The 13337-nt window shown below is 42.8% G+C and overlaps 1 protein-coding gene across 29 annotated transcripts in view; it reads left to right on the top strand.

Annotated features, from left to right (window-relative positions):
* The window catches only part of LOC106608606 (receptor-type tyrosine-protein phosphatase delta), a 643701-nt gene that overhangs the window by 359714 nt on the left and 270650 nt on the right, over positions 1–13337 (top strand). For 28 of the 29 annotated variants that reach the window (XM_045721669.2, XM_082977431.1, XM_082977444.1 and 25 more), the window contains one exon: positions 8697–8734. The exons of the other annotated variant lie outside the window; for it this stretch is intronic. The gene's annotated coding sequence lies outside the window, so the exon portion shown is untranslated. The remainder of the gene's footprint in view (positions 1–8696; positions 8735–13337) is intronic. 29 annotated transcript variants of the gene reach the window in all.

Raw genomic sequence — 13337 nt, 5'->3', positions numbered from 1 at the left:
GAGCACAGGGCGCCAGTGGCGAATTTGCCAATCTTGGTGTTCTCTGGCAAATGCCAAATGTCCTGCACGGTGTTGGGCTGTAAGCACAACCCCCACCTGTGGACGTCGGGCCCTCATACCACCCTCATGGAGTCTGTTTCTGACAGTTTGATCAGGCACATGCACATTTGTGGCCTGCTGGAGGTCATTTTGCAGGGCTCTGGCAGTGCTCCTCCTGCTCCTCCTTGCACAAAGGCGGAGGTAGCGGTCCTGCTGCTGGGTTGTTGCCCTCCTACGGCCTCCTCCACATCTCCTGATGTACTGGCCTGTCTCCTGGTTGCGCCTCCATGTTCTGGACCCTACGCTGACAGACACAGCAAACCTTCTTGCCACAGCTCGCATTGATGTGCCATCCTGGATGAGCTGCACTACCTGAGCCACTTGTGTGGGTTGTAGACTCCGTCTCATGCTACCACTAGAGTGAAAGCACCGCCAGCATTCAAAAGTGACCAAAACATCAGCCAGGAAGCATAGGAACTGAGAAGTGGTCTGTGGTCCCCACCTGCAGAACCACTCCTTTATTGGGGGTGTCTTGCTAATTGCCTATCATTTCCACCTGTTGTCTATTCCATTTGCACAACAGCATGTGAAATGTATTGTCAATCAGTGTTGCTTCCTGAGTGGACAGTTTGATTTCACAGAAGTGTGATTGACTTGGAGTTACATTGTGTTGTTTAAGTGTTCCCTTTATTTTTTGAGCAGTGTATATATATATATATATATATATATATATATATATATATATATATATATATATATATATATTATAGTATGTATGTATGTATAAATGTATAAAACTAATATATGGGGGATTGGAAATTATGCAAAAAATTGCATTGATAGAAGCCACAATCTATTTGCAATATTAAAGCTGATCCACCCCCTAAAAAAAGGGTTTTGACAAAAAATGCTGTATATCCATTGTTTTTCTGGAATGGAATGTTCGCTGTGTATTTTACAGACAGTTCTCACATTACTGTATTAAATCAAATCAAATTGTATTAGTCACATGCGCTGAATACAACAGCTGTAGACCTTACAGTGAAATGCTTACTTATGAGCCCCTAACAAACAATGCAGTTTAAAAAAAATGTACAAAATACGAATAAGAATTTGAAATAAAAGTAGCAAGTAATTAAAGAGCAGCAGTAAAATAACAATAGCAAGACTATGTACAGGGGGGTACCGGTACAGAGTCAATGTGCGGGGGCACCGGTTAGTCAAGGTAATTGAGGTAATATGTACATCTAGGTTATAAAAGTGACTATGCATAGATGATAACAACAGAGAGTAGCAGCGGTGTAAAATATGGGGGGGGGGGGGGGTGCAGTGCAAATAGTCTGCCCCTGTAGCCATTTGATTAGATGTTCAGGAGTCTTATGGCTTGGGGGTAGAAGCTGTTTAGAAGCCTCTTGGACCTAGACTTGGCGCTCCGGTACCACTTGCCTTGCGGTAGCAGAAAGAACAGTCTATGACTAGGGTGACTGGAGTCTTTGACAATTTTTAGGGCCTTCCTCTGACACCGCCTGGTATAGAGGTCCTGGATGGCAGGAAGCTTTGCCCCAATGATGTACTGGGCCGTACGCACTACCCTCTGTAGTGCCTTGCGGTCGGAGGCCGAGCAGTTGCCATACCAGGCAGTGATGCAACCAGTCAAGATGCTCTCGATGGTGCAGCTGTAGAACTTTTTTGAGGATCTGAGGACCCATGCCAAATCTTTTCAGTCTCCTGAGGGGGAATAGGTTTTGTCATGCCCGATTCACGACTGTCTTGGTGTGCTTGGACCATGTTAGTTTGTTGGTGATGTGGACACCAAGGAACTTGAAGCTCTCAACCTGCTCCACTACAGCCCCGTCAATGAGAAGTTAGTTCTGTAATAAACATGTAATTATTAGTCAGGTTTGACTGTGTAAAACCTGCAGTGCTACTTTTTTCTCTAAGAGTGAGGAGTACAATATGTAGCATTTTACAACAGGTGGGGAAGGCTCTATCAACAGTAGCTGTGATTCTACTCTAGACAAATTACTTCAAAACCATTAACTGCCTGAGCAGGGATCCGTCCCCAATGCCAGAACCCTCCAGGCAATGTTCATCACTGGAGCTTGAATCCCCATCATGTTCATAGACCCAACCGTTCCTCTTCCAGTCTATGCAAAATAAGCATTTTCCCAGGTGTGAAGCCGTGCCATCAAGCCAACTGGATCCTCTGTCTGTATGGTCCCATGTGGCTATCAACAAATCCGATCCAAGACCTGTACCAGTGGGTGACAACACTATGGGGGTAAAAGCATCTGCGGATAGCAGGAGGGAACACAACACAATGGTTGTGACAGGTCCAGGAACAGCAGCTGAAGGCAGCTTGGTTTCTTTATCCTGTGCCAGTGCATGGACTGTAGAGCAATTTGGTAAACTGACAATCAATGATACTAAATGGATTCCATGGGGAGAAACATTCCTCCTATTGTCAGTGTTCTGACATCATTTACTATGACCATAATAAACTATTGAGTCAGATTTGTACAAAATGCTAAGGAGACCAACCTTTATTTGAATAAGGGAAAATATTTTTAAATATGAACGATCCTGTCATATATAATGACACCTCTGTCACAACATGATTCAGCCTGACACAGACATCATGTAAAGTATAGGGTTGCAGATACTTAGACTAGAGACTGTGACATCATGTAAAGTATAGGGTTGTAGATACTGAGACTAGAGACTGTGACATCATGTAAAGTATAGGGTTGTAGATACTGAGACTAGAGACTGTGACATCATGTAAAGTATAGGGTTGTAGATACTGAGACTAGAGACTGTGACATCATGTAAAGTATAGGGTTGTAGATACTGAGACTAGAGACTGTGACATCATGTAAAGTATAGGGTTGTAGATACTGAGACTAGAGACTGTGACATCATGTAAAGTATAGGGTTGTAGATACTGAGACTAGAGACTGTGGCATCATGTAATGTATAGGGTTGTAGATACTGAGACTAGAGACTGTGACATCATGTAAAGTATAGGGTTGTAGATACTGAGACTAGAGACTGTTATAGCTCTCAAAGACTAGCTTAGTCTATCAAACCCCATTAACAGACATACAGGGAAATACCCCACTGACTTCACCTGTCAATGCACTCAAACTACCAAACGATAGTCTAGAGTAAAGTATCCCCATTTGTTAAAATGCTACAACAGTAACACCAGCACTGTTTTCACATCCATGTCCTGGTTTGCTATTCAAGACAGGTGGAAAATGTCCACAGACGTTTTATTCTTTCGAAAACAATACAACATGTGGACGGGGCACCGGAGACAACATGGTCTGTACTGAAAAACGGTGCTGGTGGCCAGTTGTTGCATTTCACAATGCAGCAGCCCTGTCAGCCACCAATCTGTTTTGTTTGCGTTCAATGAAAGAAAATACCAGTTGGAGAGATTTAATCTCTCATTCGCAGCCACGCTGCGTCGTGGATATTTTCGACAAAGACATATGGAACGGCAAACTGCACAGCAGCAGGCAGCTCAACCTGGAACTCAGAAACACACACAAACACACACACACTGGCAAAGCAGGCAAAATCAGCATGAGGCAAATGGCAAACCCCAGAAGAGGAAGTGAACAAGAGATATCTTTTGTCAGAGTGCACTAAAAGAGCAGCAAGCATTTCCCTTGTTTTGAAAACATTTGGATGACATCGGTTGCAAATATACCTGTACCCATTTCAGAATTTTGTCTTCACTTCTGGCATGAGCGGATTTTATCCTCTCTCCCCCAAAAAAATTTAGTTGCTTGGACATTTTTCATAGTGTATCACTAGTTAAAAAATAAAATGTATTCTCTTTGACTAAGTCTGTTTGGGGGGAAATAGTATTTCACCTTCAGTCCATTTGCAACAGGGGGGAAACCAACATGCCTTTCAAAGTTTGTTTGACTTGAGCAGATTCCCTGTCTGGCTCTCTGGCAGCTGGACTGATGGCCAGCCCGGTGGAATGGCAGCTGTTGGAGGCTTTTTAAATTGCACCCGGGTTGATTGGTGGTTGTCAGGAGGGCGCGGCCAGAGAATTCTTCTTCTTCTTCTTCTTAGAGAGAGAGAGAGAGAGAGAGAGAGAGAGAGAGAGAGAGAGAGAGAGAGAGAAGAATAGGGGTAAAGGGGAGGAGGTGGAGGGATGGCGTGATCGCCCACCAAAGGAAACTGACCCTGAGCCCAAGGTCCGTGGTTTTACAGATCCTCGAAATCAGGAATTAGTTTAGGCTTCACTGGTTTCAATCTCTGTCTCTCTCTGTTTCTCTCATTCTGCCTTTGGTGATGCTGTTGTGCAGCAGATGGGATTTTTAAGGAGGTCGTTACATGTGCAACTTTCATTATATGTAGATATTAAAGACATAAACTAGGATCTGCCGTAAAGCTGCAGCTGGATGGGTATTGTGTTTATTTAACACATTAGTCCAACCTGGTGTTGTGGTTCTGTTTAACGTGTTGCTCCCAATCTGACTTTAATAGATCCTGTATGGTTCTTTTTCAGTTTTACACAGTGTTGGTGTGAGTTCTATAGTCAATATCGTAGAATGTTCAGGATTGCTTGTGGGTTTTAGGTGGCGATGTGTTTGTAAATCCTCTGTCTTACTGTACCCCTTTCAGATTGATACTCTTAAGGAAATTGCTGTAGGCCAGTGTTGAATCTCAGAGACAGAGATGGTGTAAATACCATTTGACTATAATTTCAACCATGATCTGTCTGGAATTAAAATAGCATTGCACTGCATTTCTGACACTGCTGAATTAAACAGTGTGCCACACATCATCAAATTAAGTCAGTCAACCATGTATTCATAAATAAAATGTGTTATTTTATTTGAACGGATATTGTAGCACATTCAGTCGACTTGTTGGTGTAGTATGATCCTGGAGGGTTTTTACTCAATGATATTCAGTAATGGCATTGCATATGGTGAATACTGAAAACCGTTCTATAGCAGAAAGGAAACCTTTGTGACTGTGGATGAGAGTAATTTCAGACTGGCACAGGTCTATTTCAGGGGAAGATACCTCTCTCACAGTGGCCAGTTTCATTTTCGTGGGGCTCCTGAAATTCAAGATGGTGCGCTGCCGTGCACACTCTCATAACATATCAGCACACAGGAAACAGATGGATTTCAACCCAATTTGTGTCTCAAAGCGGGCACCCTGCAGGGTCCTGATAGTGCCTCGGAGGCCCCATTCATGCAGAATTATTGGTTATAAATCATGGAGGGAGTCAGAATCTGACAGTTAGCCCCCTCGCTGCCTGCTGATCACTACAATTAATCTGGAGCGACATTCCTTCTCGTCATGCCGCCACCAGTCCCAGAGATAGGGCCAGTTTTAGAGGAATTTATCAAACCTGTTGATTCAGTCTATTCCTTTCACACCCCACCCCTCCCCTATCGTATCACCTCCATGTTTCTGCAATCCAATTGGGGCTACTGTATGTACACAGTGCCTCCTCTGGCAAATGCTTACTGACCTTTCACAGACGGCAGCTAGTCATCAATCAAATTAGAGAGCATCTATTATCATCAGTAGGGGAGAGCAGATGGTTGGGTTGTTTTGAAATGGGCCTTTCTACCATTTTCAAGCAAACAGTAGCATTGCAGCTTGACTGATTTCCAAGAAGCAATTTGTATGAATGTATGCATATGTATCAATAATGAAGCGTAGTTTTCAATCACTCACTGAAACATTGCCTATAGAAGGGATCAAATGAAATTGTATTGGTCACATACACATATTTAGCAGATGTTATTGCAGGTATAGTGAAATGCTTGTTGATCATCATCTAGATTCAGCTGTGGGACGATTTCTTTTTGAGTGGATGGGCCAGAACATAATTATATGAAGATATTTCACTAAAACATAATCATTTCAAACCTTGCTTACATTTGGATACGATCACAAGTCTCGCTATTATGCATGAGAATATTTGGGAACAGATTTCCGAAATTAAAATCACTTGGAGCTGATTTGCTGTCTTTTATGTCCAACAATAAAATTAAATAAAAATTAATAATTTGTTCAGAAAACTTGGGGGGGGCAAAATAAAACCACCCACGGGGCCAAATTTGGGGGACCCTGGCCTATATGTATATTTTGTAGGACCAAACTATTCCTTTGCGGATGTAATTTGGTGTTTGTCCTGGTGTTTGTTGTGACATCTTCTGGAATGTTTCACTGACTAGGGGGACTATTGTGCCTGTGCTGTAACCGGTCCAAAAAAGTACAGCAGAAGGCATTTCCATTGCCTCATTTGTAAAAGGGATACCCCTATTTGCCTGCTGGACAAATGTGTCAGTATCAACCATTTTTTGCCCATGTAAAAAACCAAGCCCCAATTCCTTCAAACATTTCACCAGTTCAGCTGATATGAATATGGCAGTATTGTTACAGTCCCTTCAGAAAGTATTCACACCCCTTGTTGCAACCTGAAGTTAAATTGATTAAATAGATAATTTTGGGTTCACTGGCCTACACACATAATGTCGACTTGGAATTGTTTTTAGAATTTTTACAAATTAATAAAAAAGGAAAAGCTGAAATGTCTTGAGTCAATAAGTATTCAACCTCTTTGTTGTAGCAAGCCTAAATAAGTTCAGGAGTAAACATTTGCTTAACAAGTCACATAATACATTGCATGGACTCATTCTGTATTTTAACAATAGTGGTTAACATGATATTTGAATAACTACAGTACCCCATCTCTATACCCCACACATCTGTAAGGTCCCTCAGTCGAGCATTGAATTTCAAACACAGATTCAACCACAAAGACCAGGGAGGGTTTCCAATGCCTCACAAAGAAGGGTACCTATTGGTAGATGGGTAAAAAAGTTATTAATTACACTTTGGATGGTGTATCAATACACCCAGTCACTACAAGATACAGGGGCAAATTGTTTGGGGCAAATCAAATAAAACACATTACTGAGTACCACTTTCCATATTTTCAAACATAGTGGTGGCTGCATCATGTTATGGGAATTCTTGTAATCGTTAAGGACTGGGGAGATTTTCTGGATAGAAAAGAAACGGAATGGAGCCAATCACAGGCAAAATCATAGACGAAAACCTGGTTCAGTGTGCTTTCCACCAGACACTGGGAGATGGATTCACCTTTCAGCAGGACAATGATCTAAAACACAAGGCCAAATCTAGACTGGAGTTGCTTACCAAGAAGACAGTGAATGTTCCTGAGTGACCGAGTTACAGTTTTGACTTAAATCTACTTGAAAATCTATGGCAAGATGTGAAAATGCTTGTCTAGCAATGATCCAGAACCAATTTGGCTGAGCTTGAAGAACTTGGAAAAGATTAATGGGCAAATGCTGAACAATCCAGTGGTGGAAAGCTCTTAGAGACTTACAACACGGGAGTGGCTTCTTGAATGGCCCAGCCAGAGCCCAGACTTGAACCAGATCGAACATCTCTGGAGAGACCTGAAAATAGCTGTGCAGCGACGCTCCCCATCCAACCTGACAGAGCTTAAGAGGATCTGCAGAGAAGAATGGGAGAAACTCTCCAAATACAGGTGTTCCAAGCTTGTAGTGTCATACCCAAGAAGACTCAAGGCTGTAATCACTGCCAAAAATGCTTCAACAAAGTACTGAGTAAAGGGTCTGAATACGTATGTAAATTATCCCCCCCCCCCCCCCCAAAGAAGTTTTTGCTTTGTCATTGTGGGGTTTTGTGTGTAGATTGACGAGGAAAAAAAATATTTGATCCCTTTTAGAATAAGGCTGTAACGTAATAAAATTTGAAAAAATCCAGGGGTATGAATACTTTCCAAATCCACTGTATATCAAATGACCATTTCTCCTTAACGACTGTACAGTATGCATATAAACAAAGCTTAAATTCCAACCGTCACCACTTTGACAGTAGCATTCACATACAACACTTATAGCCTCCATATACTCTGCAATCATACGCTCAGGCCAAAATCAATTACGCTGGCAACAGCACAAAACCTCTACTTTATCTTTCGACTGGCCAGAAAGGGGGAAACTGAGAATACAGATTTCCTGTTTATCGGAAGAAGAACTCATTTTGTTTCTTCGACTGCAAGTGAACCGCGGATTAATGTAGGAGACCTTGAGTGGCACTATATGCACGCAATCAGTAGCAATGCGCCCAAGCCACAATCTCTGACCTTTTGAGTGGCGTCCACATTTTAATTAAGCAGTCGCTAAAATGAAAGCATCTCAGTGCCCCCCACTCCTCTCTGAAACTACCCCACTCTCCCTTTGTAGAATGAACTTTTTTGCCCAGGGAAGTAAATGGGAGACAAACCACATCGGAGCAGTGATTGAATATCGCCGTGGGAAGTTCTTAACAAGGCAGAATTAGGAGGCGTAAATGCAGACACATATGCCTGCCAAATGTAATCTGCTCGTAATAAATGCTTTGCCCTTTATACTGTATGAAGCAACAGACACAAGTATTGGATTCTCACTGTGTTAGTACAACTCACAATGTGTTTGGTTGATTATGATTAAGAAGTCGTGTAAGTTTCCATGTATGCGTTGTGTCATGAGACCAAGTTTCATATTCCCATTTAAACAGTAGAGGTTGATTGATTGATTTGTGATCTAATGTGTATTTCTTTTGCCTTACAGCTCTTGAATCATTGGGACAGTTGCTTGGGTGCTTGAAGGTAGGCTAGTGTGTTTTGTCGTGTTCGTGTTGATGTGATAGTGATCTCATATGCAATTTGCAGATACACATCATGATGGTCCATAAGTCACATTGATTCTGTCAGAAACGTAGACCTTTGGTTGACACTAAGTTCATTATAATGACTCATAGAGACTGACAAAGCTGGCATGTACATTGTCATGTGACAGTGAGTGAGGGTGTGTTTTTGTCAAGTCAAGTGAAATGGTCACATACACATGTTTAGCAGATGTTATTGTGAGTGTAGCGAATTGCTTGTGTTTCTAACTCTAACAGTGCTGTAATATCTAACAAGTAATATCTAATAATTTCACAGCAATACACACACATCTAAAGTAAAGGAATGGAATTAAGAATATATAAATATTTGGGTGAGCAATGTCAGAGCGGCATAGACTAAGGTACAGTAGAATAGGATAGAATACAGTATACATATATACATATGAGATGAGTGATGCAAAATATGTAAAGGTTATTAAAGTGACTAGTGTTCCATTATTAAAGTGGCCAATGATTTGAAGTCTATGTATATAGGGCAGCAGCCTCTAATGTGCTAGTGATGGCCGTTTAACAGTCTGATGGCCTTGAGATAGAAGCTGTTTTTCAGTCTCTCGATCCCAGCTTTGATGCACCTGTACTGACTTCGCCTTCTGGATGATAGCGGGGTGAACAGGCAGTGGCTCGGGTGGTTGTTGTCCTTGAGTATTTTTTTGGCCTTCCTGTGACATCGGGTGCTGTTGGTGTCCTGGAGGGTGGTCCTGGTTGGACACACCGCACCACCCTCTGGAGAGCCCTGCGGTTGCAGGCGGTGCATTTGCCGTACCAGGCAGTGATACAGCCCGACAGGATGCTCTCAATTGTGCAATTGAACTTGACGCTTTCCACCTTCTCCACTGCAGTCCCATCGATGTGGATAGGGGGGTGCTCCCTCTGCTTTTTTCTGAAGTCCTCTATCAGCTTCTTTGTTTCCTTGACGTTGGGTGAGAGGTTATTTTCACACTCCCAGGGCTCTCACATCCTCCTTGTAGGCTGTTTTGTCATTGTTGGTGATCAGGCCTACTGCTGTTGTTTCATCTGCAAACTTGATGATTGAGTTGGAGGTGTGCGTGGCTCGCACTCATGTGTGAACAGGGAGTACATGAGGGGGCTGAGCACTCATCCTTGTGGGGCCCCTGTGTTGAGGATCAGTGAAGTGGAGGTGGGGGCAGCCCGTCAGGAAGTCCAGGACCCAGTTGCACAGGGTGGGGTTCAGACCCAGGGCCTCAAGCTTAATGATGAGCTTAGGGGTACTATGGTGTTGAATGCTATAGTTAATGATCAGCATTCTTACAAAGGTATTCCTCTTGTCCAGATTGGATAGGGTAGTGTGCAGTATGATGGCGATTGCATCATTTGTGGATATATTGGGCCGGTAAGCAAATTGAAGTGGGTCTAGTGTGTCAGGTAAGGTAGAGGTGATATGATCCTTGACTTGTCTCTCAAAGCACTTCATGATGACAGAAGTGAGTGCTATGGGGCAATAGTCATTTAGTTCAGTTACCTTTGCTTTCTTGGATACAGGAACAATGGTCGACATCTTGAAGCATGTGGGAACAGCAGACTGTGATAGGGAGAGATTGAATATGTCTGTAAACACTACAGCCAGGTGGTCTGCGCATCCTCTGAGGATGTGACTAGGGATGCTGTCTGGGCCGGCAGTCTTGCGAGGGTTAACGTGCTTAAGTGTCTTAGTCACGTCGGCCATGGAGAAGGAGAGCCCACAGTCCTTGTTAGCGGGCCATGTCGGTGGCCTTGTGTTGTCCTGAAAGTGGGCAAAGGTGTTTAGCTTGTCCGGAAGCAAAACGTGACGTGGCTGGTTTTCCCTTTGTAGTCGGTGATTGTCTGTGACCCTTATGTCTGAGCCGTTGAATTGTGACTCCACTTTGTCTCTATACTGACGTTTTGCCTGTTTGATTGCCTTACGGAGGGAATAACTACACTGTTTGTATTCGGCCGTATTCCCAGTCACCTTGCCATGGTTAAATGTCATGGTTCGAGCTTTCAGTTTTGTGCGATTGCTGCCATCTGTTCACTTTTTCTGGTTAGGGTAGGTTTTAATAGTCATAGTTGGTACAACATCTCCTATACACTTCTTGATAAACTCAGTCACCGTATTAGTGTATTCGTCAATATTATTCTCGGTGGCTATTCGGAACATATCCCAGTCCGCGTGTTCAAAACAATCTTGAAGTGTGGATTCTGATTGGTCAGACTAGCGTTGAATAGCACGGGTACTTCTTGTTTGAGTTTCTGCCTATAGGAAGGGCAGTGTAAAATGGAGTCGTGATCAGATTTGTTGAAGGGAGGGCAGGGGAGTGTTTTAGCAGCGCAATGTGTTGATGGAACTTCGGTAACGTTTTCCTCAGATTTGCTTTGTTAAAATCCCCAGCTACAATAAATGCGGCCTCAGGATATGTGGTTTCCAGTTTGCATAAAGTCCAGTGAGGTTTCTTTGAGGGTCGTCATGGTATCGGCTTGAGGTGGAATACACACGGCTGTGACTATAACCGAAGAAAATTCTCTTGGGAGGTAATATTGTCGGCATTTGATTGTGAGGTATTCTAGGTCAGGTGAACAAAAGGACTTGACTTGATTGTTATCACAATCACACCATGAGTAGTTAATCATGAAACATACACCCCTGCCCTTCTTCTTCCTGGAGAGATATTTATTCCTGTCTGCGCGATGAACTGAGAACCCAAATGGCTGTACGGACTCTATAACCCAAGAGAGCCATGTTTCCGTGAAACAGAGTATGTTACAGTCCCTGATGTCTCTCTGGAAGGAAATCCTCGCCCTGAGCTCATCAACTTTATTATCCAGAGACTGAACATTGGCAAGTAATATACTCGGAAGCGGTGGGTGGTGTGCGCGCCTCCTGAGTCAGACTAGTAGTCCACCCCGAATACCTCTCTTACGCCGGCGGTGTTTTGGATCGGCCTCTGGAACCAGTTCAATTGCCCTGGGGGGTATGAATAAAGGATCTGATTTGGGAAAGTTGTATTCCTGGTCGTAATGCTGGTAATGCTGGTGACTTACCTCCATATCCAAAAGTTCTTCCCATCTGTATGTAATAACACCAAAAAATATTCTGGGCTAATAATATAAGAAATTACTCATAAAAAAACAAAATACTGCAAAGTTTCCTAAGCGCTAGAAGCACGGCAGCCCTCTCTGTTGGCGCCATTTTTTGTGTTTGTGTGTGTCTGTGTGTGTGGCAAGGGGGCTGTGTGTGTATGTCTATCTGTATGTGAGCGTGAGGCGGGGGGGGTGGCTGTGTGTTTGACATAGTGACATCACAATCTCTGCTCCAGTGTAGCTAGGTCCCACTGTAACATGTTGGTCCTGACCAGTGTTACATCAAATCATTCGGATGATGCAGTGCAAGAATAGCTCTGAGTAATAACACATTTTCAACCCCCATCATATCCCAGCTGTTTTTCTACAATGGAGGCATATAGTGCCATTTTACAGTAGCTGAGTAATAACAAATTTTCAACCAGCATCATATCCCAGCTGTTTTTGTACAATGGAAGCATATCATACCATTTTACAGTAGCTGAGTAATAACACATTTTCAACCACCATCATATCCCAGCTGTTTTTCTACAATGGAGGCATATAGTGCCATTTTACAGTAGCTGAGTAATAACAAATTTTCAACCAGCATCATATCCCAGCTGTTTTTGTACAATGGAAGCATATCGTACCATTTTACAGTAGCTGAGTAATAACACATTTTCAACCACCATCATATCCCAGCTGTTTTTCTACAATGGAAGCATATCGTACCATTATACAGTAGCTGCCTTCTTTATATTAACTTGAATTGTCTGTGGACTGCATTTGTGCTGGCACAGGCAGAATAGAAGTCTTAGAGAGAGAAAGAATCATAGAAAACAGAGAGAGAAAGCCCACTTCTCTATTCTCCATACTATTTAATTATAATTGTGCGAGAGATCGGCGTGCCGCTTTAGCAGTCGCTGAGTTCTGCCCAGCCAATAAGAACTTGCGCTCAGCTGCATCTGACAGTGATAAATGACGCCACGGCCATCTCCCTCATCCCATCGTCCCTTTTAGCAGCTGAGCAGTGCATTATGGGAATGCACCGAGGCTGGCGCGGCCTTGGAATGGGACTTCGGGCCGTTCATTAAAAACGCGGATTCACATGGTGACACGTGTGTGCGCTCGGAGTGTGTGTGTGTGTGTGTGGATTTAGGAGCTTCTCAACATGAATCAATGATTTATTTTTTATTTTTATTTCACCTTTATTTAACCAGGTAGGCAAGTTGAGAACAAGTTCTCATTTACAATTGCGACCTGGCCAAGATAAAGCAAAGCAGTTCGACACATACAACAACACAGAGTTACACATGGAGTAAAACAAACATACAGTCAATAATACAGTAGAAAAATAAGTCTATATACAATGTGAGCAAATGAGGTGAGATAAGGGAGGTAAAGGCAAAAAAGGCCATGGTGGCAAAGTAAATACAATATAGCAAGTAAAACACTGGAATAGTAGATTTGTAGTGGAAGAAAGT

This window comes from Salmo salar, chromosome 07, assembly GCF_965601325.2.
Source record: "Salmo salar chromosome 07, fSalSal1, whole genome shotgun sequence".
In the NCBI taxonomy this organism is placed as follows: Eukaryota; Metazoa; Chordata; class Actinopteri; order Salmoniformes; family Salmonidae; genus Salmo; species Salmo salar.
Note: the sequence above shows the minus strand (reverse complement) of the source record. Positions and strands in the feature narration are given on the sequence as shown.